Source organism: Podarcis gaigeae, assembly GCF_964106915.1.
Source record: "Podarcis gaigeae genome assembly, chromosome: 15".
Taxonomy (NCBI): domain Eukaryota; kingdom Metazoa; phylum Chordata; class Lepidosauria; order Squamata; family Lacertidae; genus Podarcis; species Podarcis gaigeae.
Window position 1 is genome coordinate 5,257,331 of NC_139692.1, and position 23,512 is coordinate 5,280,842.

Below are 23,512 nucleotides of genomic sequence, written 5' to 3' on the forward strand. Positions count from 1 at the left end.
GGAATATCCCTGGAAAATAGGGACACTTGAAGGGTCTCTGACAATGATGTCAGTGTACTGGAATGTCACAGAAGGCTTTTGTTTCCTCCAGAAGGTTTGGGTTTTATATCACAATACTCCTTGCATGCCTAGAAATCCTGTGGACCTGGGCCTTCGGAGCAGGGGTGAGGAACAGCAACTGAGATCCTCATCTCCCACTCCCTGACAGGCCAAATTTAACAGATAATGGGAAAATAGATAATGTCATCCATAATGTATTAAGCTGTTCCTTATATAAGCATCCTAGGAGGCATATTTCTTGCTAACATTTTATAGTCTCATGTCAATAGATGTATTCTCCTTGCAGGCAACAATTATTTTTACAACACTTTATTTGGCAGCAAATAAAATGCAAGCTTAGCATACAATGTTGCTTTAGATCACCCTATATGATATTTCATAGCTTTATATTAGAGATTTATCTGAGTGTTGTTGATTTTTCTTGTTTGCTGTGGTTTGGGGTGCTTTGTAACCTGTAGAAGAGCTATAGGAGTAAATGTTATTCATGCATACATTGAATGTCAGATGTTTTGTTGCATCTCTTCTTGAAGTGGACAATGCACTGTGCAAGTACGTACCGTATTTTTCCCTCTATAAGATGCACCAGACCACAAGATGCACCTAGTTTTGGAGGAGGAAAACAAGAAAAAAATATTCTGAATCTCAGAAGCCAGAACAGCAAGAGGGATCGCTGCACAGTGAAAGCAGCAATCCCTCTTGCTGTTCTGGCTTCTGGGATAGCTGTGCAGCCTGCATTCGCTCCATAAGACGCACACACATTTCCCCTTACTTTTTAGGAGGGAAAAAGTGAGTCTTATAGAGCAAAAAATACGGTATGTAAAATTCTAATCTGACTTTTAGGTTTTCAAGCATTATCAATTTTCATGTTTGAAATGGGACTTCAGGAGATACTGTAAATTAAGGATGGACTGATCCTGCTCTTGGGATCTTTACTGGAGATGATCGCATGCTACAGGCCTTTTTCGCAACTTCCTTAAAGTGGGGGAGTCCACAAACAGGCCAGAAATGCCAATGTGAGTATACTTCATTCAATAAATTAGCAATAACTGTACTGTTGCTATAGTTTATTCACAAGGAATGGCTTGACAAGAACTAAAAAGGCATTGCAACTTGAAGTAGTGACCCAGAAGTATGTAAAATGATTAATAGATACATTTTATGTAGCCTATGCCATGTTCCCTGGACCACACAACATGGAATCACACAACATGAGCTGCAAAAGTTTACAGCATAAAAAATTACAGCAAAAGGTTTTAAAATTAGGAAGCATTAACATATCTAGAATGGAGCTTCTTAGCTGCCAGAGCAAATTTGGCTACCAGGTGTGTAATTTGAGGATCTTTATCAGCTAAGAGTTCAGCTGTCATTTCCTGGGGGGATCAGCCTGAGAAACAGTTAAGAATAGATGATAACAAATTTCTCTGGGCACTGTATATAAGGAGCAAGTAGAAAGTAGTAAGATGGTTGAATTATGGGAATTGCCTCTCCTGTCATAGTATAATATGAGGAGTGAAAAGCTAGGTTTTCACTGTAACATCACAAATGGGCTAGAGCAGAGGTCAGCAACCTAAGGCCCATGGGCCGGTTCCGGCCCATGAGCTTCCTGGAACTCGCCCACAGCTGTTCTGTGGATTGGCGTGGGGATTCCATTCTCTCTCCCCCCCCCCCCCGCGATGCTATTTTATCTCTCGCTGCAGACACTGACTTCCAGGTTGGAAGAACACTAGAAATGGCATTTGCGCACGCACACAGGTGCTCCTCATCCAGATACACTATTTCTGGCGCATTTCCGGGACAGAGGAGTGCCTGTGGCATGTGCACATGCTATTTCTGGAGCCCTTCTGACTCAGAAGAGCACCGGAAATAGCTTGAGCTATGTGCACACTCCGACCCACCGAGACGTCTGCCAGGGAGTGGACTGGACCAGCCTCAAAAAACATTGCTGACCCCTGGGCTAGAGAGTTGCATCTGTGAGTCAGTCACAATTCTTCCCCACCTTTTTTTTTTTTAAGATTTCCACTTTTAAATGTTATGTTGCCTTCCTGGGCAGAAAGACACTGGATTGTGCCTTCCAAAGATGTGTTCTGATTAATCACAAAGAAAATAAAAAACACTGTCCCAAGGCTAGGGAGCAGAAGACAAGGAAAGGATCTAGCGAAAGAGTTAACAAAGAAGTCAGGTTTCCATAGTAATCTGTGAGGTCTGGGCACCTTGATAAAGAACAGCATGGAGCAGCCTTCTTGACCATTCTCCAAAAAGCTGAATAATTTGAGAATGCAACAAGCATCCATGTATAGGAGAAGGCTTATCAGTTACCTGAATTTGAAAAGTGGCTTTTACTGTGGTTGGAAAGCACCCAAAAGTCACTACAATACAAAAGGCCACTTGGGTTGCCCTGAGTCATGTAAGTTAAACATCTCACTGCAGAGGTGAAACAAAGTCGAATGGGCATTTTAGCCAATGAAATCTTGTTTTCAGTAAGGCAGCCCTGTCCTTGTTAAGATGAGCAGGCTTACATATGACATATATATATGGAAAGTGATTAATAAATAATGAGAATATTGCCTTTATCAAAAAATTAAAAAGAGGAAACTGTTTTAATCAAGGCATGATATGCTTGCTGGAGGGAATCCATTGACCCACAAGGGATGATTAATGGATATATTATAGGTATCATTTGTCTGAGGTGGGTTCTGGGAATTAAATGGGTTTTGGGGGTTAAATGTGGCATATATAACCAATTCCTGTTTGTGCTGGTCACATGCTGGTATCAGCATTAGCTTGATATAATCCCCCCCCTCTCTCTAAGTGTGTGTGTGTGTGTGAACAGCAATTAGACCACACTCATTGCCCAGAGCCGAGTCAAATTGCATGTATTATTTGGGGGTGCATACAGAGTTCCCGTTGAATTAAGCTTCTTGTGAATATTAATATATATATATATCTTCAAATGCATACATACCACAAAAGGGATCAATGTATGCTGATTACTGGGAAAGATGATTTCTTTAAAATGTTGAAGGCTGAAAGCGAGGGCTGACAATTACAGCCTGAGGACTGCAATTCTTTGTTGGAATCCTTCTGGGGCCGGCATGCCACTGATAGGTGGGGCCAGAGGCATAAATGGGTGGAGCAAAAGATGATGATGTTGATGATAATGATGACAACTAAAATAATTTTATACAGTGGTACCTCAGGTTACATACGCTTCAGGTTACATACGCTTCAGTTTACAGACTCCACTAACCTAGAAATATTACCTCAGGTTAAGAACTTTGCTTCAGGATGAGAACAGAAATTGTGCTCCGGCAGTGTGGCAGCAGCAGAAGGCCCCATTAGCTAAAGTGGTGCTTCAGATTAAGAACGTTTCAGGTTAAGAACGGACCTCCAAAATGAATTAAGTACTTAACCCAAGGTACCACTGTACTGACTTTCACTACAAAAGCTGCCAAGATGATTCACAAACTAATAAAGCCAAGAGAAAAATAACAAAAGTAAAACATTTTTTATTTTAAAAAAGCCACTCATAATTAAAATACATAGCAAAACAGCTACATTAAAAACCCATAATTACTGTATTGGCCCGAATATAAACCATACCCAAATATAAGCTGCATCTTTAAAACTGGAGGGGGGGAAAGAAAAAAAAAGAAAAAACACCCGAATATAAGCCACTCTCTTCCTCGCTGCTGCTTGCTCCATACTGGGCAGCAGGGGAGGGGGGGCTTTCCCCTTCATCGCTCTCTCCCTTCCCGGCCTTGGGGGAGAAGATGGGGGAGCACTTTGCCACACTCCTGGCTGCATACCGTAAGGTCGCGAATATAAGCCACACTTTTACTTTTCATGGTCGGAATTCGGGGGGAAAGTGAGGCTTAGATTCAGGCCAGTACTGTGAAATATATAAAATAAGCAGGTCCATTAAAACAGCATAATACTTTAAATAGTTAAAGCAGGCAGTTCAAGTCTGGATAGCAGAGAAATGCTTGCCCATAGAGGATGTGACTCCCAGCTTTCTACAACAGGGCACATTCCAGCCTCACAAAAGCCAGACGTTTCTGTATACACATGCACATGTAATCATGTGTGCATGCACACACACCTCTTTTTGCTCCATTTGGGCAAACAAGAGGAACTAGCACCATTCAAGGTGACATTCTAGCCATGAAAAACACTTGAGGAGGACACAGAGTATGTCGAATAAGAGGCTGGGAGGGGGATTGTCCTCATGAGGGGGGTGACCTTAGGAGAGTTTCTTTCTTTTTTTTTATAATAATTTTTATTAAGGTTTTCCAAATTAAAACAAATCAAAACAAATTAAATCCAATCTATAAACTTTTTGCCAATAACTAGGACTTCCCCTCCCTACCCCCTCTTGTGTTCCAAATCTTCCAAATAAGCAATTAAATTCAACAAGTTCTTATCCCCAAATTACACTCTTCATCAATAACCCAATTTATCCAAATTCCCATCCCCTAAGATCGATCTATACCCTTCCACGAGTTTCCCCCTTTCAAACATAGTACAGATGGAAATAAGATAAATATGAATAGTAATTTTACAGCCTTTGGATTCCAATTTTCCCTCCCCTCTTTCCCCTTTGCGTTTCACCTATCCCTCCACTTCTAATATCTTCCTGGAGTTCCCACATTACACTATGTCCCTCAGGTTCTTTGCCAGTCTTTAATTACGGATGTCCAATCGTAGAAGGAGTCTATCAAATAAGGGCCCATTTCTTCTATCCAGGTTTTTATATCCAGGAGTAAAAACTCCAATTTTGTATCCATAAGCTTGTCAAACCTGAATATCCCAAATGTTCCCCCAGTTCTGTCCAGTTCTTGTTATTTCCTTGTTCTTGTCAATCATTCTCCTCCTTTTTATTTCTCTGTTCTCCCACAGAAATGTTCTTTTTCCAAAAGTTTCTAGTGTCTCTGCAGAGGCTTGTTATTCATGGAGCAAAGCATTGCATCATGTTCCTTTCATTTTCCAACAAATAGTTCCATTGTTTCCTGTAGTGTGTAGACCTCTGTAGACAAAATAATGTTCCATTCCTGCAGTTTCCCAGGAGATTAAAAGTTCCATTCAACTGTTCAAGTTTCCTGTGAAAAACACATGCAATATCCCTCGGCTCCTCTAGGTGGATTGCAGTAACAAAGTTCCCTTCCAGAATCACATCCACCAGACCAAGTAGCTTGTTGACCGATATTTAAAACAGTTTATATTCAATTTATAACAAATATAACCGGCAAAGTCCTCATAACAAAATCTCTATTTTAATCTTCCTTTTTGACAGCTCTTTGACAGCTGTCAAAACCTCCATCGCTTTTCTCCAGGCAGTTTCACGAATCGCTCCAGGGATTCCGGGGGGGGGGGGGGTTTGCTTTTTTAAAACAATTCCACTTTTCTCCTCCAGCTCAATCTTATAATTTTCCCTCGCGAAGTTGCTGATTCGGCAAGATAAGGTTACACTCGATCTTAGTTGTCCAGTCCTTTGTTTTGGCTCTTCTACAATTTAGGGGTGGGCTGACTTCCTTTTTTCCGCCTCCCCCGTTCGCTCCGAATTTTAAAAATTTATCCCCTTTTTTTAGTCCATATTCCAATTACTCACGGGTTCTTCTTTAGAGCCGAATTTTCAATAGAAGAAGTCAGCGCTCTCCGCCGGATGGCATGCGGCTGCGCTCGGCAGGGATAGCAGAGAACTCAAAGCACCACGCTTCTCCCCGGCACACGATCCGTAGCCTTTAAAAAGGCTCCTTCACGAGTCGGGAGAGCGCTAACGGTGCCAGCCGAGTCTCCATGTCCACGGCCTCCTCTGGCCGTGGTTTTTAAGGGTCCCCGCATCGCCGGTGCGGTAGGACCCAGCCCCTGCCAAGCCGGCTCCCTCCGGAGCTCGGAGGGAGCCCGCCATTCGGCGATGGCGCCGACCCGGAAGTCCGACCTTAGGAGAGTTTCAAGGTCCAGAAGGATAGACCTGGAACACTGTCTTTGGCCCCCAGGCGTGAGTTTCCTCGCTCCTACCTCAGGGTAATATGATGTGGTTGATGATTCCCCCATTTTGTTCAGTTTTTTAAAAGCCTTTTCATGTCTGCTCACTGCATGCTAGGCAAGGCATCCTTCGTTTCCAGGAGTCTAGGCTGCAATGTCCTACATCACATGGACTGTGGAGTACATACTATTGAGAGGGGGAAATTGATTTGTGGGGGTGGGAGACAAAAGCTAGCTAGCTATTCTCTGGCAGAAAACATCTAGTACAAAGCGCCTGTTGGTCTCCTCAACCCTCAAATTGTTGTCTTTTTAAAAAGGATGTAATTAGTGTCAGACAGAATAAAATACTTGCTGCTGTTGAAGTATCTCCATGTTTACTGGTAATGAAATGTTTATGGACCAATTTGGTACGCCAGCACAGAGTGAATGAAGTTGGTTCAGGATGACGGAACAGGAAGTATCAAGGACTTCTAAATCACTTTGAAACAGATATGAATCACACACACGTTTTATCCACTCTTCTGAATAAAATGAGCATGCTCCCCTTTAAATGTTACATTTGGAAATCTAAAAGTAACTTAAAATACTATATGCAACCCTAGGCATGTTCAATGGACCTTGCAATCCCATTGAGTTAAACAGGGCTTATTACTGGAGCCATTGCCATAATGAAAACTGACCTTTCCAGCCGAAATTAACCCTCATATGCAAGTTTCAATTGATGCCAATAACGGAAAAAGCAGGAGTGGGGTGGGTTTTTTTTGGGGGGGGGGGTCTGCTAATTTGGATCATGGTGAAAGAGTTAAATAAATTAAAATCTCCCTTTGCCCCATGGTCTTGAATCTGCCTCCCCCACCCCTGGTTGTTTTTAGAAGAAAACAAACGAGTCATGTTAGATGCAGTCATCCTTGCCTTGTGTAAATTCCTGCCACAGCTATTTTTAGGCAACAACGTCTCCAAATGGAGAGAAAGAAAAAGCCCAAGGCATTGACACAATGGAGAGGTGAAGCTCTGTAAAAGGGGGGTGGGGCTGAGTTCTGTGAAGACATTCAAAGTTCTTTCAAGATTTCCTCTTGCTATTCATAGAGGTTCCAGCCTGGCTCAGGGAAGCTTCTATGGAACCCAAAGTAAGGAGTTGAAAGAGAAATTAAGCATATCAATTTGATACAAATCAAATCTCTCTCCGCCCCCCAACCTTTGTTCATTTTACTTCTCTTCCTCAATGCTGTTAACAGAGGAGGGAGGAAAGAGAAAGGGTGTTTGGTCTTGATAGATCCTAAGCGTTCTGCTGGAGTCCTGTTCCAGCCTCTGTTAACAGCAGGGAGGCAGATGTAAAGGGAATATTTTCCCCATTCTAAAATCTAAGTTGTCAAGCACAGAGATGTCTTTAAAAGGCCCAATTTTCAGAGAGAAAAAGCTTCAAAGCACATTCTGAAAATCAGGATGTTTCATAGGGTCCCTTCTAGGGAGAGGCAGCCTGCAGGGAAATTCTCCTACGCTGGTAGACAACTGTGCCCTGATTCAACAAGATAGATTCACACACATTGTTAGCTAATCAGGTCTCTGATTACCAAGTATTGATTATATAAATTTTGTTATTTTTCAAAAAATTATGGTTGGCGTGCCTGATTGTACTAGAAAGGGATCTAATACAGTGTACAGTATTCCCTTTTCATAGACTCAAGAGAATTCTCCCTCTCTCTCCCTCTTTCTCTCTTCAATGCTTTGGCCACTCATATGGATTAATACAACTCTTATATGCAGTACTTCATTTCAATGCACACATTCTATTCTAACACATTAAACAAATAGTTGGCACATTATTCTAACACAGGGGTCAGCAACCTTTTTCAGCTGTGGGCCGGTTCCACCGTCCCTCAGACCATGTGGTTGGCAGGACAATATTTTGAAAAAATAAAATGAATGAATTCCTATGCCCCACAAATAACCCAGAGATGCATTTTAAATAAAAGCACACATTCTACTCATGTAAAAACATGCTGATTCCCAGACCATTCACAGGCTGGATTGAGAAGGCGATTGGGCTGCATCTGGCCCCCGGGCCTTAGGTTGCCTACCCCTGTTCTAACACATAGAAATAGGCCTCTGAACAACCTTTGCTGGGAATCACAGGTGGGCAGAGCATTCTTGCACTCATGTCCAGCATGCAGGATTCCCACAGGCATCCAGTTGGCCATCATGAAAACAAGATGCTGAATTAGATGCGACATTCTTAAACTTTCCTATTTGGCCCAAACTATTGCAACCACTTTGCATGCTGGAAGCAGGGCACTCAGAAAGAAGGAGGAAGAGGAGGCAGGCAGCTAGACTGTAAATACATCCGCCTGCCCCTCCCATTGCTGGACTGGATAATTTTAGAGAGTGGAAGTGACTTTATGCCAGTCTTCTGATCCCCTGCAAAGGCACTCCCCACTAGACCCCTTCTGGAGTCAGATGGAGGAGCAATATTATGGTATGTCAAAGGCTTGTGATCAGCTTGTGTCTCTCTAGTGTGCCCTGCCTTCTTGGCACTATCTTGTTATGACCAGATGCATAACCAAACTATTTTGATGTTTTTGCTGTGTTGTCTGCTTGCCAAGACCCTTCTCCATATCACTTCATTACAAGCTCCTAATGTACTTTATTTATCTTTGCACTGTTTCCACTATCTCTCCTTAGCACTTGACATTGCACTCAGCCTACTAATTCTACTATCAGATGCTCAAAATGTTTATGCTTCAGCTAACCTAAACTATCTTAGCTATTTCATCATCTAAGTTCCCCTCTCCACTATTGAATTCCTTAGCTTAACCTATCAATATTTTTATCATGTACTAAAGTCCTTCTCATAGCTGGCATTGTATCCAATATTATTTATTTAGAGGTCCTATCAAAACAACCAATGTCTTGGGTCCTTTCTTTTCAGCTTTTCCCCAGAAACCCAAAAAGCATAAACTTAAGGCACCTTCCATAGATAATGTGAATGTACATTTGAGTGCCTATCCCAGAGCTTGAAGCATTCATTTTGAAAAGGAACTAGTTCCACTGCAAGTTCGGCATATCTAAAAAGGAACTAATTCAAGTTCATGTTTGTCCCTTTACAAAATAGACTAGCTCAGTTCATTTTCACTCGACAGTTCAATTCATGTCCATACAAAGAAAAGTAATAAATAAAACATTCTCCAGTAGCACCTTAGAGACCAACTGTTTGTTCTGGGTATAAGCTTTCGTGTGCAGGCACATTTCTTCAGATACACTGAAACAGAATTCACCAGACCCTTATATATAGTGGGAGGGTGGGGTGGGGGTTTTCCCCAGAAGGGTAGTAGGGGATGGGTGATTGACTCAATGGGTATGGTAAACCTGTTGATGACTGTTAACGACTGCAATTAGTCCTACAGGAAAAAGCAAGGGATAGTATGCAGATGACCAAAAGTAGCATTTTATTATTTTATTTTATTTTATTTATTTGACTGCATCAGACCAACACGGCTACCTACCTGAAAGAAAAGTAAGTTTCTCTGACAACAGGATAGTAGTGGATGGGGTTAGACAAAGGTGAACATTCAGAGATTCTGGCTACATATTCCTGGAATGCAGGTGTAGGCCTCAGGCTCTATCATAAACTCATTCTAGCAGTGGAGCTGCTCCTAAGGGCTTATCCACAATTCCCCTTGTCCCACTGCTTTCTCTTGGGGAACCACTTCCCCTGATTTAGCACTCAAATGGAGCAAATGACAATTCAGGTTTTCCACAGTTTGCTGTTTGTTCTCATTTAGAGCTAAAGAATGGGTTTTGCATGGGAAAGGAGCAAGGCAAGGGGAAAACCACTCGGACCCCTGCCTAGCAAGCATGAGTTAAGCAGAAAACCACTCAGACCTGTGCTTTCTTAGGCACAGGACAAATGGAAGTGTGGATGATATGAAAGAAGGTGGGTGCTGGTCTCTTCTCCATAGTCTTCTTTCCTCTCTGTAACCTTCTCTGTCTCACTATGATCTTTCTAGTCTTCAGCTCTCAGAAACTCCTCTGCCTCTCTTCTTATCTCCTCAAAGATAACCCCTCACTTCCCTAAAGCAGCTCCCAAGGAATTCTACTGGGGGCTTTCTGACTCCCCAGAACACACCCATCACTGGCCTTACTTTGCACCCTCCTTGAGTGAGGTGCCTGTCTGAAATATGTCCGTGAACTCTGAGAGTGCCTCCATGCTTACCAGGATGGAGGATAGACAGAGGTTAGGTGGGTACAGAAGCTGGCTTGGTGTTGCTCCACCCACTTTTGCCTCTGGCTGCACCTACTGCTGGAATGTAGCTGTTGAAAGGTTGCCTCTGGCTAAAAAATGTTCCTCGCCCCTGCTTTGTGTAATGATCAGCTTTGCACCAAGAGGGTAATAGGAATGGCAAGAGGGGATCAGAACTTAGTGAACTTATTCCTTTTCTTGCTTATATGTAGATTTTGCATATGGGCAGTATGTCTGAATAGACTCAGAGTCTCAACATTTACTTTTAGCTGTACCAAGCAAGTCTAAGAAGCTACAGACACCTGAATGCAGCAGATGAACACCAAGCATCTGCCCTTCCCTGCTTGTGCTCTTCTCTGTTACCACAATTATGAAAAAGAAGAATGGCAAAAAGGACTATATCTTTGTTAGGTAACAATGACGAGTCAAATGGTTTTCTTTTCAGAATCTGTACAAGGGACTAAAGGGTGCAGAATATGGAACACAAGATCAACAATGAAGGCAGTCTTACAACTAACTAAGAGTGAATAAATTAAGTTACCTTACTGGCAGGGTAGGAGGGGAAATAGTTATTCCAAATTTAATAGGAATAAGGTCAGTCTGTTTCATAGATACAGTACAAGGCTAAAGTCATTTTCTTCATCAGATAAGCTGCTAGAGTTATGTTCATTTTGGGTCACTTGGATAAGTGTATGACCCATTTCCAATTCCTGTCTTTATTGTGAGAAAAAGACAGCAGAGGAGGCAGGGGAAATCAAAAGAGAGCTGTGAAACAGAAGTACAAACATCATTATAGGCTAAAAATTCTCTCTTGCAAAGCTGGGTTAAGACACCAACCAGTCCTGTTGCTATTTAGAAACATTGTCATTCTCCAGAGAAGTAGTGAATGGATATGTAATCCGTAACAGATGGCATGGTGGGTCTGCTCCACTCACCTGAATCATATCAGGACGGAGAGTGGGGAGGAGGTTTGGATGGGCTGGCAGAGCCAATTCAGTACTTCTGCTGGTGTGTTTGTGGCATGCCAACCTTGCCACTTCTTCACCCTCTCAAAATTGTGACAGATGCAGATGACTTTACTTTCTAAATGTCTAACCAACATCAAGCAGTTCAACAAGTGTTCCATCACTCCTTCGGACAGAATTTAAAAGACCAGGAATGACAGAAATGTTTTGATGAGCAACAAAGAATGCTAGGATGATGGAGAAACAAATTCTTCTCAGCCACCATCATCGCCACTGAGTAGGCTCAATAATGAGCTTCTGCTAGTGTTTGATTGGATTTAGCATGAGTCTTCACCCACTTACTCTAGACATCTATTCTTCTGTTCCACCTCCCTGAGCTCAGAGTGGAAGTGAGAGCTGGACCATAAAGAAGGCTGATCGCCAAAGAATTGATGCTTTTGAATTATGGTGCTGGAGGAGACTCCTGAGAGTCCCATGGACTGCAAGAAGATCAAACCTATCCATTCTTAAGGAAATCAGCCCTGAGTGCTCACTGGAAGGACAGATCCTGAGGCTGAGGCTCCAATACTTTGGCCACCTCATGAGGAGAGGAGACTCCCTGGAAAAGACCCTCATGTTGGGAAAGATGGAGGGCACAAGGAGAAGGGGACGACAGAGGATGAGATGGCTGGACAGTGTTCTTGAAGCTACCATATGAGTTTGACCGAACTGCGGGAGGCAGTGGAAGACAGGAGTGCCTGGCATGCTCTGGTCCAGGGGGTCACGAAGAGTCGGACACGACTATACAGCAACAAAACAACAAGCTCAGAGTATATATTCATAATGCCAAAATGGAATTTGCATCTACTGTGCTTCCAATAGAAAAATGAAGTGTAAATATACCACACAAACAAACTGGTGTGTATTTGGAAGAGCATCTGATTTACCTCTGGTTCTTGGTTTAGTAGGCAATGTTCACAAAGAAACCTGCCTCCCTTATAACTTTGAATACATTTCCCTATTTGCTAACCAGGTCCAGGCTCTCTTGGATGAGACCAATTTCCTAGATGCATTTCAATCAAGATTTAAAACTGTGGCAGAGAAATTGCTTTGGTCACCCTGCGTGTTGACCTGTATCTGGAGAGAGGCATGGGTAGTGTGACCTTTTGATCCTCCTTGATTTCTCCATGACTTTCAATACGAACCATGGTATCCCCCTGGATGGCTGTTCAAACTGGGATTCGATGGCAGTGCTTTCCAGTATTTCCATTCCTATTTTGTCATGTGTCTCAAGAGAGGTGGTGATGGAGGAGGCAAGTCACAATGACCCTTAAGGTACAGATAAGGGACTATGAATAAGAAAGAATAACTTGCCTAAAGTCCATCCTGAATTACCCAGGACATGTCAGGAATTTTCCTGATGTATGGCAAGCCTACACAGGCAGGAAACTTATCATAATATAACCCTACACAGGAAATGAACTATCAAATTTACATAAGTTTCCTTCTCTACTTTTTTACAGATTTGGAGAAGGGAAAGAAAAGAGGAAGAAAAACTAAACTAACTGAGTATATAAATAAATGAATAAGTTATCACTCTCTGTACTTGTTATACTGGATACATTTCAACAAACAGAATGTATTCCGATTAAAAATCAATCTTTATTCCAATTAAACTCACAGGATCCAGACTTTATCATATACCAAGGGAGCTCCCCTACCATAAACCTCCTTATTTGTAAATGAAATAAACTCACACCACATAGCAAAACAATTATCTAATGTATCCCGTCCTCTAGATAGCCTTAATTTGTGAGATAACTTCTCAGAAAGGGCTGTTTGCCATACTCCAGGGATAGGCAAACTCGGCCCTCTAGATGTTTTGGGACTATAACTTCCATCATCCCTAACTAACAGGACCAGTTGTCAGAGATGATTGGTGTTGTAGTCCCAAAATATCTGGAGGGCCGAGTTTGCCTATGCCTGCCATACTCTCAAACACCAGGACGTCTTGGTTAGAATTATGAGATAACAAGTTATGAGATATTTTTGAGTCCCAAGTTATTGGCCCCAGGTGCACCATAGCTATAATATGACAATCTCCTTTAAAAGCGCATTGAAAATGTCATGTAAAGGTCAGAGTTGGCCTTGCTGGAAATGAATCAAGGGCACAAAAACAAATAAAAACATTAGAGTGCATTGCAATTGCCTGCCAAAGTGGATAGAGAAGATTTCCTATTAATGCATGACAATTAGGAACAGGCTGGACTTGAATCTCATTCAGAACTGTAATCAGGCCAAAACCTCAGAGCTGCAAATCTCTGCATCTGGCTAGATACAAACCCACCACTAGCACCACTACAGAGAGTCCTTGTAATAGTCATTATTATTTATGGATTAGGTATGCTCCATTTTCTCCCTCTATGGATGTTGCAGCATGTTATGTTCGGTTCCCAGGCAGTCTCCAACACAAACTGCAGTCTCTGTGTAGTCTGAGCTGTAGATCTTCAGACAATTCACTGGGCTTATTGCTATTCAGGGGCGCCGACTTATAAAAAATATTGGGGGGGCCCATACTGGGGTCCTGCCCCGGGAAGTTTTCTAAGATCCGCTCCCGGCCCGTTGCTGCTGCTGCCGCCCGCCTCGTGGCCCCCTCGCCAGCTGAGGGAGGGAGAGAGACCGAGAAGGAGAGAGATGCGTGGTGGGCAAGGCCTCCCACCGCCCCTCGTGCCGGCCGCCCCCTCCCCTACCTTCCCCGCCTGCACTCGCTCGCTCGCCCTCCTCACCCCAGCTCTTGGCCGTTCGCCCCAGGAACTCGCCGCTGTTGGGGTTGTAGATGAACCTCCGCCACTCGGCCATAGACTGGCTGAAGGGCTTCTCCTCCTCCTTGGCCATAGCGAGAGAGAGAGAGAGAGAGAGAGAGGCTGGAAAGAGAGAGGGAGCTCGGCGGTTCGCGGGCGGCGGTTTTTCCCCTGCTGAAACAACAGCGGCTCCTCAGAACCGCTAAGTAACTCTCCCTCAGGCGCCCGGCGGGAGAGCAGAAGAGAGGAAAAGGAAAGAGGGGCTGGGCCAGTCGCACGCACCGAGCAAAACTACTCGCGCCGCCTCTTTTACTACCGTAATAATTATTTGTTTTAACTCATTACTGAATGTATTTTAAAAGGTAACTATCATCAAACAAGGAAAATAAAAAATACCAACATAATTTTGTGATTTTACAAAGCATAATATAACTACCGTATTTTTCACTCTATAACACGCACCTGACCTAACACGCACATCTTTTTAGAGGAGGAAAACAAGGGGAAAAAACATTCTGAATGAAACAGTGGATGTATCATTTTTGTGCTTCATGCTGTGGCCACAGACATGTGATCTGATGGTGAATTTGGGGTGACCCAATGCAAAGATCCTGAGGATCCATGTGGATCCATGTTTTGTAACCACGTTTTTGCACCATTGCAGCCCCAGGCAACAGTGGGTGCGTGGTTTTGGGGGGGCAGGCTGTAGCCATGGACATGCTATGTGCTCTGATGGTGAATTTGGGCTGACCCAATGCAAAGATTCTGAGGATCCATGTGGATCCATGCTTTTTAACCACATTTTTGCACCATTGCAGCCCCAGGCAACAGTGGGTGCGTGATTTTGGGGGGGGCAGGCTGTAGCCATGGACATGCTATGTGATCTGATGGTGAATTTGGGCTGACCCAATGCAAAGATTCTGAGGATCCATGTGGATCCATGCTTTTTAACCACATTTTTGCACCATTGCAGCCCCAGGCAACAGTGGGTGCATGATTTTGGGGGTGCAGGCTGTAGCCATGGACATGCTATGTGATCTGATGGTGAATTTGGGCTGACCCAATGCAAAGATCCTGAGGATCCATGTGGATCCATGCTTTTTAACCACATTTTAAGTGGGGAGGGAAGGAAAAACACAGAAGGGACACGGAGCAGGAGAGGGGTGTGCAGAGAAGCAGCTGGCTAAGAATGCAGGAGAGGGGTATAACAGGAGGAGGGAGGAAAGGAAGGCAAAAGTTTTCCCTCACCTACCCACCCAAGTCAGCCAGCTCGCGCGCTCTCTCTCGCTCTCTCTCTCTCCCTCCTGCACGGAGCACAGAGACACACTCTGCTTTCCCTCTGCCTGGAGGGGAGGGGCTTTCCCTGCTCTTTGTTCCGTTTGAGCAAACACAGCAAGGAAACAGAGCAGGGTGGGCAGTAAGACCCTGAGGCAGAATGCCGGAAAAATACGGTAATAATTTTCTTAAATTATTGGGGGGGCGGAGCCCCCCCAAACGAATTTTTGAGGGGGCTCGCGCCCCCTCAGGCCCCATGGAGTCGGCGCCTATGTTGCTATTCTAACATTAAAAGGTAAAAAGGTAAAGGTACCCCTGCCCGTATGGGCCAGTCTTGACAGACTCTGGGGTTGTGCGCCCATCTCACTTAAGAGGCCAGGGGCCAGCGCTGTCCGGAGACACTTCCGGGTCACGTGGCCAGCGTGACATCGCTGCTCTGGCGAGCCAGAGCTGCACACGGAAACGCTGTTTACCTTCCCGCTGGTAAGCGGTCCCTATTTATCTACTTGCACCCGGAGGTGCTTTCGAACTGCTAGGTTGGCAGGCGCTGGGACCGAGCAGCGGGAGCGCACCCCGCCGCGGGGATTCGAACCGCCGACCTTTCGATCGGCAAGTCCTAGGCGCTGAGGCTTTAACCCACAGCGCCACCTGCGTCCCTATTCTAACATTAGCATGAGGTATAACTCTGAACATTAGGATCAGATGTGCTATGGATCCATGTGACAGCCCCTCTAGATATAATCCACAAAATTCATCCACAAAATCCAACATTTCTTCTGAAATGTTGCCTGCAGCAGCAGTGTCAGCTTTTTCTCGTAGACTGATAAGTCCATATTTTAAAAAATGATCCCATGAGTGATCCCTGAGGAGAAGCAGCCTGTCCAATGGGACAGAGCTGGAGCAATAGTCTCTTGGCAGCAGTTCACTGCCACTTCCCAGGAGAGCTGATAGCAAGGTCAGGACTGTGGACACCCAGGCAGGCCAGAGGCAGAACCAGCCCACGTTTGAGGTGGGGTGAAGCAGCCACCCCAGGCAGCAGAAGGGCAAGTACCCTGCCTCCACCACTGCTTCCATCACCACTGGAACAACGCCCTCTCAAAGAGTTTTGGCGAGAGGCAGTTGTTCCAGCAAGTGGGCAGGCTTTACAGAATGCCTCTATCTAGCTAACCCTTAGTATACTTTATAACTCTACAGTCCTATGATTTTATGATACCACTCATATATGCTTGCTTACTTAATTTATGTCAATCTCAAATTAAGTGCTCTTGATTGCAGAGTGGTTTGGTATATTAGCTAGATAAGATCAGGATAGACAAGTAGCTAAACTCAGAAGTGATGCCAAGGTTGCAATAGCTTGAAGAGACTAACAGCAAGTCTGTGTCTATGTGTCCGCTAAAAACAAAACAAACCCTCTGTGAAATCCCAGGTTAGCAGCAAGATCACCCTCAGATGTCTAATTTGCTTCTTGTAGTTCATTACTGGAATCCCAAGTGTTTCATTCCCTGCAGCCTTCATATTTGTTGCAGACATCCCTTGGCACACAAGATAGTCCTTGACTATTCTAAGTGTTGCACGAAGATTAGCTTCATTCTCTCACCACCCCCACCCCGAATGTTCCCCACCCCAGTAGACAAATCACACCACAGTTACTAGAGATAAACTTTATCTGTACTGTGCTTCTGTACCTACAGAGTCTTAAGTGGACCATTTTTCAAATCTAACCACTGCCAAAAGAAATTACATATTTGCAATGCCAGGTGTATGTTAGAGAGAGAAGTACATTCCCTGCATTTTGTTCCTTCATTGCAGCATGTTTTCACTCTGCACTGAATTCCAGGTTAAACAAAACGCCACTCAGTTGTTTTCCTGAACACATATGAGCTTAAAACTGGTGGTAGGAAAAGGGTGTGCATGCAAACCTCTCCTCAAATGGGACACAACTGCCTTGCCCTTCCAGGTGCATGAGAGCTCCTTTAAAGATCTTTATATGTTCAGTGCTGGCATGGGGAACCTTTGGTCAAACACAATCCTTGAGACGTCTTTTTCTGGCTACAGCCAACCCAGACCCACCTTCTCTCATCTTCTCTCACTGGCCCTGCTTTGCACCCCCATTCAGAATTTCCCCCTGACTAAAATGTTTCCTCCCACTAGGCCTGGGCAATGGGTGGAGGAGATCTGATTCAGTTTCCCATGCCTACATATTTTTTGCTCTATAAGACTCACTTTTTCCCTCCTAAAAAGTAAGGGGAAATGTGTGTGCGTCTTATGGAGCGAATGCAGGCTGCACAGCTATCCCAGAAGCCAGAACAGCAAGAGGGATCACTGCTTTCTTGCTGTTCCGGCTTCTGAGATTCAGAATATTTTTTTTCTTGTTTTCCTCCTCCAAAAACTAGGTGTGTCTTGTGGTCTGGTGTGTCTTATATAGCGAAAAATACGGTACTTTAAATTATCCCCCTCCCCACATGTTCTATATGACTGTGACAGATTCCGCACAGATCTTCCACCATCACAGCTACTTTACAGCTGAGGCTGAAATTGTGCATGTGTCCTGTGCCAAGTTCCCCCTAAAGGTGGGGGGGGGCAGGTCAGGTAAGGGGAAACATGGCACAGGCAGTTGGTGACTTTGCCGTGTGCCGGCCCCTCCTCCAACCTGGGGAATTGTGGTTGTCCTATCAGCCAGTCCTTGGGTCTATCACTGCTGTTGCTGAATTCCTGCGGGTAGGAGATGTCCCTTTTTAAATGTTCTCCCAAGCGAAATGCTCAATTCTAAAATACTAATAGTATTATTATTAGTAATAATAGTAATAATATGCTGCACCCAAAGTTATCTCCCTGTGCGCACCCTAAATCTGTTCTAGAGGGTTTCCCCAACACTCCAGAGCAATTTTGCTGTGGGTGGGTGTCACAGATGGGGAAGGGGAGTAGAAATCTGTGGATAAAGGGCAGTATAGAAATTCAATAAAGAAACAAACAAACAAATAATACAAGCAGAAATGCTACAAGCACGGACAGAATGCATCAGTTGGATACTCAGTAGTAACAGTAGAAACCCATTAATGCTGGAACTGGTACATCATGAACAATGCTACTAAACAAGTCTATTCCCTGCAGACTTTTTGTTAATAGCATGACAAGGATTTATTTTCTTCAAAAATGTGGTATGCTCTGTTCTATCACTTCAGGAGTTTACCATCCCATTTCCCCCTAATTCAGCTGCATGTAGAGACCAAAGTTATGTCCTCATTTTATTAATAACTCTGGTATAGACAATTAGCTTCAACGATATGACTCTGATGGAAGATTTCAAACACATTAGATGAGAAGAGCAGGTGGCAGAAGGGAAGTAGGTGTGTTAGGCATGTGTGTGTGGTGGGGGAGCTTTCAGCATCCAAAAATATACCTCCATATAAATCTTACTGCGCAGGGAAATGCCATTAAAATAGAAGCATCCCTGTCAAGCTGGGGATATTTCACTCCACCAATATGACTGGGAAGATGCAACTGGTTATAAAACTGGGGAGATGGAAAGGAAAATTGTCGCTACGCCACTTGCCTATTCCTTCTGTGGCTTCAGTTTCTAATAAAAGGATGCAACATGACAACCACCGGGGTGTGTGTGGAGGTTTAGGGGGGGGGATAACAGCCCCCAAACCCTCACATCTCTGGCACTGCTGAAAGGTGACACCATCTGTATGGTTAGACCTGCCATGGCTTTATATTTTTAACTTCACCTTCAACTGCAGGTGCTCAGTTCTAAGGTCATCGGCATAGGCAGGGGGCACTCTCTTCTGTTACATCTTCCCCAAAATGTGATGAGTTGGCATGTCTATTGCAACTGAAAACATTGATGATGGAAAATAGCGGCAGCTAAGCTGAAATTTCTCAGAAGACATTTCCCCCCTGAATGTACTTCAGAGATTTTTTTTTAGCATGTCCCTAGAAAAAAACTATTCTCCTTCATTTTATGGAGGTTTTCCTCTTCCCATTCCCATTCCCACAAGCACACACACACACACACACACACACACACACACACGGAGAGAATCGTAGAATCAGAAGGGGCCCCAAGGGTCATCTAGTCCAACACCCTGCAGTGCAGGAACCTCTACTGAATCATACATGACAGATGGCCATCCAGCCTCTGCTTATGAACATTCAAGGAAGGAGGGACCATTCCGCTACTGAACAGCTCTTGCTGCCAGAAAGTTCTTCCTAATGTTTAGTCGGAATTTCCTTTGTTGTGACTTGAATCCATTGGTTCAGGACCTAGCCTCTGGGGCACGACAGAACCCTGCAACACTCCACTTGCCACTTTTTTCCAGGATGATGAGGAACCATGAGTGAGCACTCTTTGCGTTCAGTCAGTCAACCAGCTACAAATCCACATTTGCCCAACCCACATTTCACCAGCTTCTCCACAAGAATATCATGAGAGACTTTGTCAAAAGTATTACTTTACTGAAATCAAGATATTCTATAGCCACAGAATTCCCTGGAATCATTACCAAGCTCATAACTCTATCAAAAAAGAAATTGAGTTTTGTCTGGCTTAACTTGTTTTTGAGAAATCCATGCTGGGTCTTAGTAACCACAGCATCCTTTTCTAAGATGGGAGAGGGCACATCCATTGCATTTAATGTTAATTTGGTTTTTAATTGTATTTATTTCTTCTTTCATTTATTCCATTGTGTTATACTGTACATTGCAATTTGAACTGAAATGCCTGGCTACTCAAGGGACATTTTAGACAACTGCATAGGCCTCTTGATCCACAAAATGTCTTCAAGAGACACGTGAATGTACACACACACACACAGAGAGAGAGAGAGAGAGAGAGAGAGAGAGAGAGAAGAATGCCTACCAAATCTCTGCTGGAAAAGTGTTCTACAGCAAGGGACCAGTGATATAAAATGCCTCACTCCTAGTCAGGCCTCTGTAATCGGTCTGCGATATAAGAGCCCAGGCAATCCTTAAGGTATCCTGGACATAAGATAGATGATAGATAGATAGATAGATAGATAGATAGATAGATAGATAGAGATAGATAGATAGATAGATGATAGATAGATACAGATAGATAGATAGATAGATAGATAGATAGATAGATAGATAGATAGATGATAGATAGATAGATGATAGATAGTTGATAGATATAGATAGATAGATGATAGATGATAGATAGATTAGATAGATAGATAGATAGATAGATAGATGATAGATAGATGATAGATAGATAGATGCTAGATAGATAGATGATAGATAGAAAGATATAGATAGATGATAGAGAGATAGATAGATGATAGATAGATGATAGATAGATAGATAGATTAGATATAGATAGATAGATAGATAGATAGATAGATGATAGATAGATAGATATAGATAGATATAGGGTGTGTGTGTGTGTGTGTGTGTGTGTGTGTGTGTGTGTGTGTGTGTATCAACACAAGAACCTTGATCCTGGCTTGGTAGGCTATGCACAGCCAATGCATATGTTTGAGCAGAGCTGTCACATGCTGTTGGCCATCTGCCCCCATCAGCAGTCTAGTCACTTTAGTTTTTATGTATGGAATCAGTGTCAATGCTAGCTGCAACTCTTTCCTTCTCCATGATTATACCTGTGGGTAATGTTTTGATGCATGTTTTTCATTTTCCTCTTTCTGCCACCCGTATCTGGTTTAGAACGTAAAGATGGGACATCTCAGCTGAGAATATGCTACCCAAAGCAATGTTGTACTGTTGTTTCAAAGGAACCACTCTTGAGAAAACAGGATATTGATGAAAGGCTCATTCTTAATACAGTGGTACCTCAGGTTACATATGCTTCAGGTTACATACGCTTCAGGTTACAGAGTCCGCTAACCCAGAAATAGTTCCTCGGGTTAAGAACTTTGCTTCAGGATGAGAACAGAAATCGCGCAGCGGCGGCGCAGCAGTAGCAGGAGGCCCCATTAGCTAAAGTGGTGCTAAGAACAGTTTCAGGTTAAGAACGGACCTCTGGAACGAATTAAGTACGTAACCAGAGGTACCACTGTATGAGCTGATAAAATTTTTTAAGGGGTAAACACCTATAAGATCAAAAGCGGTCACATATTTTTGTACTGTTATTCTTAGCTGCTAAAGATGAAATAATATAGAGGGACATTTGCTGATGCAGCACCAGCATGGCTTCTGCGAGGGCAGGTCCTGTCTCACAAACCTATTAAGAGTTTTTTGAAGCATATAGAGGTGCTCTGGTTAACATAGTGTACGTGGACTTTCAGAAAGCTTTTGACACAGTTCCTCACTAAAGACTCCATAGTAAACTTAGCAGTCAAGGAAGGAATAAGAGGGGAGGTCCTCTTGTGGACCAGGAATTTGTTACGTTGCAGGAAGCAAAGAGTAGGAACAAATGAACAGTTCTCTTGAGAAATGTAGATAGTGAAAGTGCTGGAATTAGGATGGTACACACAGTTTCTGGTGCCAAGCTGAAAGGGCACATAACAACAACAACAACAACAACAACAACAACAACAACATGTGTTTTTTCTGTCAGAATGCACTGGAACACAGTACTGGCAGCTCTTTTTTAGCTGCCCCTCTCGCAATACCTTGCTAATTCTTCCCACCCCAGCTTCAACCAAAGTCAGGGTCATTTGAATTTCTGCCCTACTCAGCTTGCAGTTCTTGGTCATGATGTTATGTGTGGTGGTTCTGTAGCAGCCTCAGAGCCCAGGGCTGTCTGCCCCTCCTTTTTTTTATAATATTTTTATTAGTTTTATGAAATACAGAAAAAAGAATAAAGAGCATATTATAAAAGTAGAGAAAGAAAGTTACAAATTTTCTTGTTCTTTTTTCCAAATCTACTGGACTTCCCCGCGTCCTCCCAACCCTGCATTCTCTGTGATACATAACGTCAGCAATTTGTTAACTTGTTTCAATACTTATTGTATCATTCATTTTATCATGTTACCCAATTTCAAATATATTGTAACCCAAATCATGTACGTTTTCATTTTAACACAATAAAATTGTTTCATTATTCTATCTCTGACTTCTTGTACCTTAATTTCCATTTCTTTGGTTTAACATTACTGAAGCTAGAATTTCCTAAAAGGTGCGTTTTTTAACATTCATACAACTTATAATGTTTTTCCAAATAGTCCTTAATTTTTTTCCAGTCCTCCTCGATTGTTTCTTCTCCCAAGTCTCGGATTCTGCCAGTCATTTCGGCCAGTTCCATGTAGTCCATCAACTGCGTTTGCCATTCCTCCAGTGTGGGTAAATCTTGTGACTTCCAATATTTTGCAATCAAGATCCTTGCTGCTGTGGTGGCATACATAAAAAAAGTTCTATCCTTCTTAAACATCCTCTGGTCCACCATGCCCAAAAGGAAGGCCTCTGGTTTCTTAGCTAAGGTAAATCTAAGTACCTTTTTTAGTTCATTATGAATCATTTCCCAGAAGGCCTTCACCTTCGGGCAGGTCCACCAGAGGTGAAAGAATGTCCCTTCCGCTTCCTTACATTTCCAACATTTATTATCAGACAGGTGATATATCTTAGCAAGCTTGACTGGGGTCATGTACCACCGGTATATCATTTTCATAATGTTTTCCTTCAAGGCACTACATGCCGTAAATTTCATTCCGGTGTTCCATAACCTTTCCCAGTCTTCAAACATAATGTTATGCCCCAAGTCCTGCGCCCACTTTATCATTGCGGATTTGACTGTCTCATCCTGAGTGTTCCATTTAAGCAGCAGGTTATACATTCTCGAAAGTAGTTTACTTTTTGGTTCTAACAATTCTGTCTCTAGTTTCGATTTTTCCACCTGGAATCCAACCTTCTTATCTACTTTAAAGACCTCTTGAATTTGTGCATAATGCAACCAATCTCGCACCTTGTTTTTTAGTTTTTCCAAGCTCTGCAACCTCCAATTGTCTCCAATCTTTTCAATAATTTCCCCATATTTAGGCCAATTGGCTTCCATATTAGGTCTCTTACGTGCCTTGGCCTCCACCGGTGAGAGCCACCTCGGAGTCTTACTCTCCAATAAGTCTTTATATTTTGTCCAGACCATTAAAATTGCTCTCCTGACAATGTGGTTTTTAAACAGTTTGTGCACTTTAACCTTGTCATACCACAAATATGCATGCCACCCAAAAGCATTGTCAAACCCTTCCAGATCTAGGACATCAGTGTTTTCCAGTAAGATCCAATCTTTCAACCAGCAG

General features: G+C 43.2%; 1 long non-coding RNA gene across 1 annotated transcript; it reads left to right on the forward strand.

Moving 5' to 3' along the window:
- The first annotated feature begins 751 nt into the window (after window positions 1-751).
- On the forward strand, window positions 752-12,367 carry LOC310832251. Its single transcript, XR_014558201.1, has 3 exons — window positions 752-1,073; window positions 2,898-2,946; window positions 12,257-12,367. It is a non-coding gene; the product is annotated as an uncharacterized lncRNA (long non-coding RNA).
- The last annotated feature ends 11,145 nt before the right edge of the window (window positions 12,368-23,512 follow it).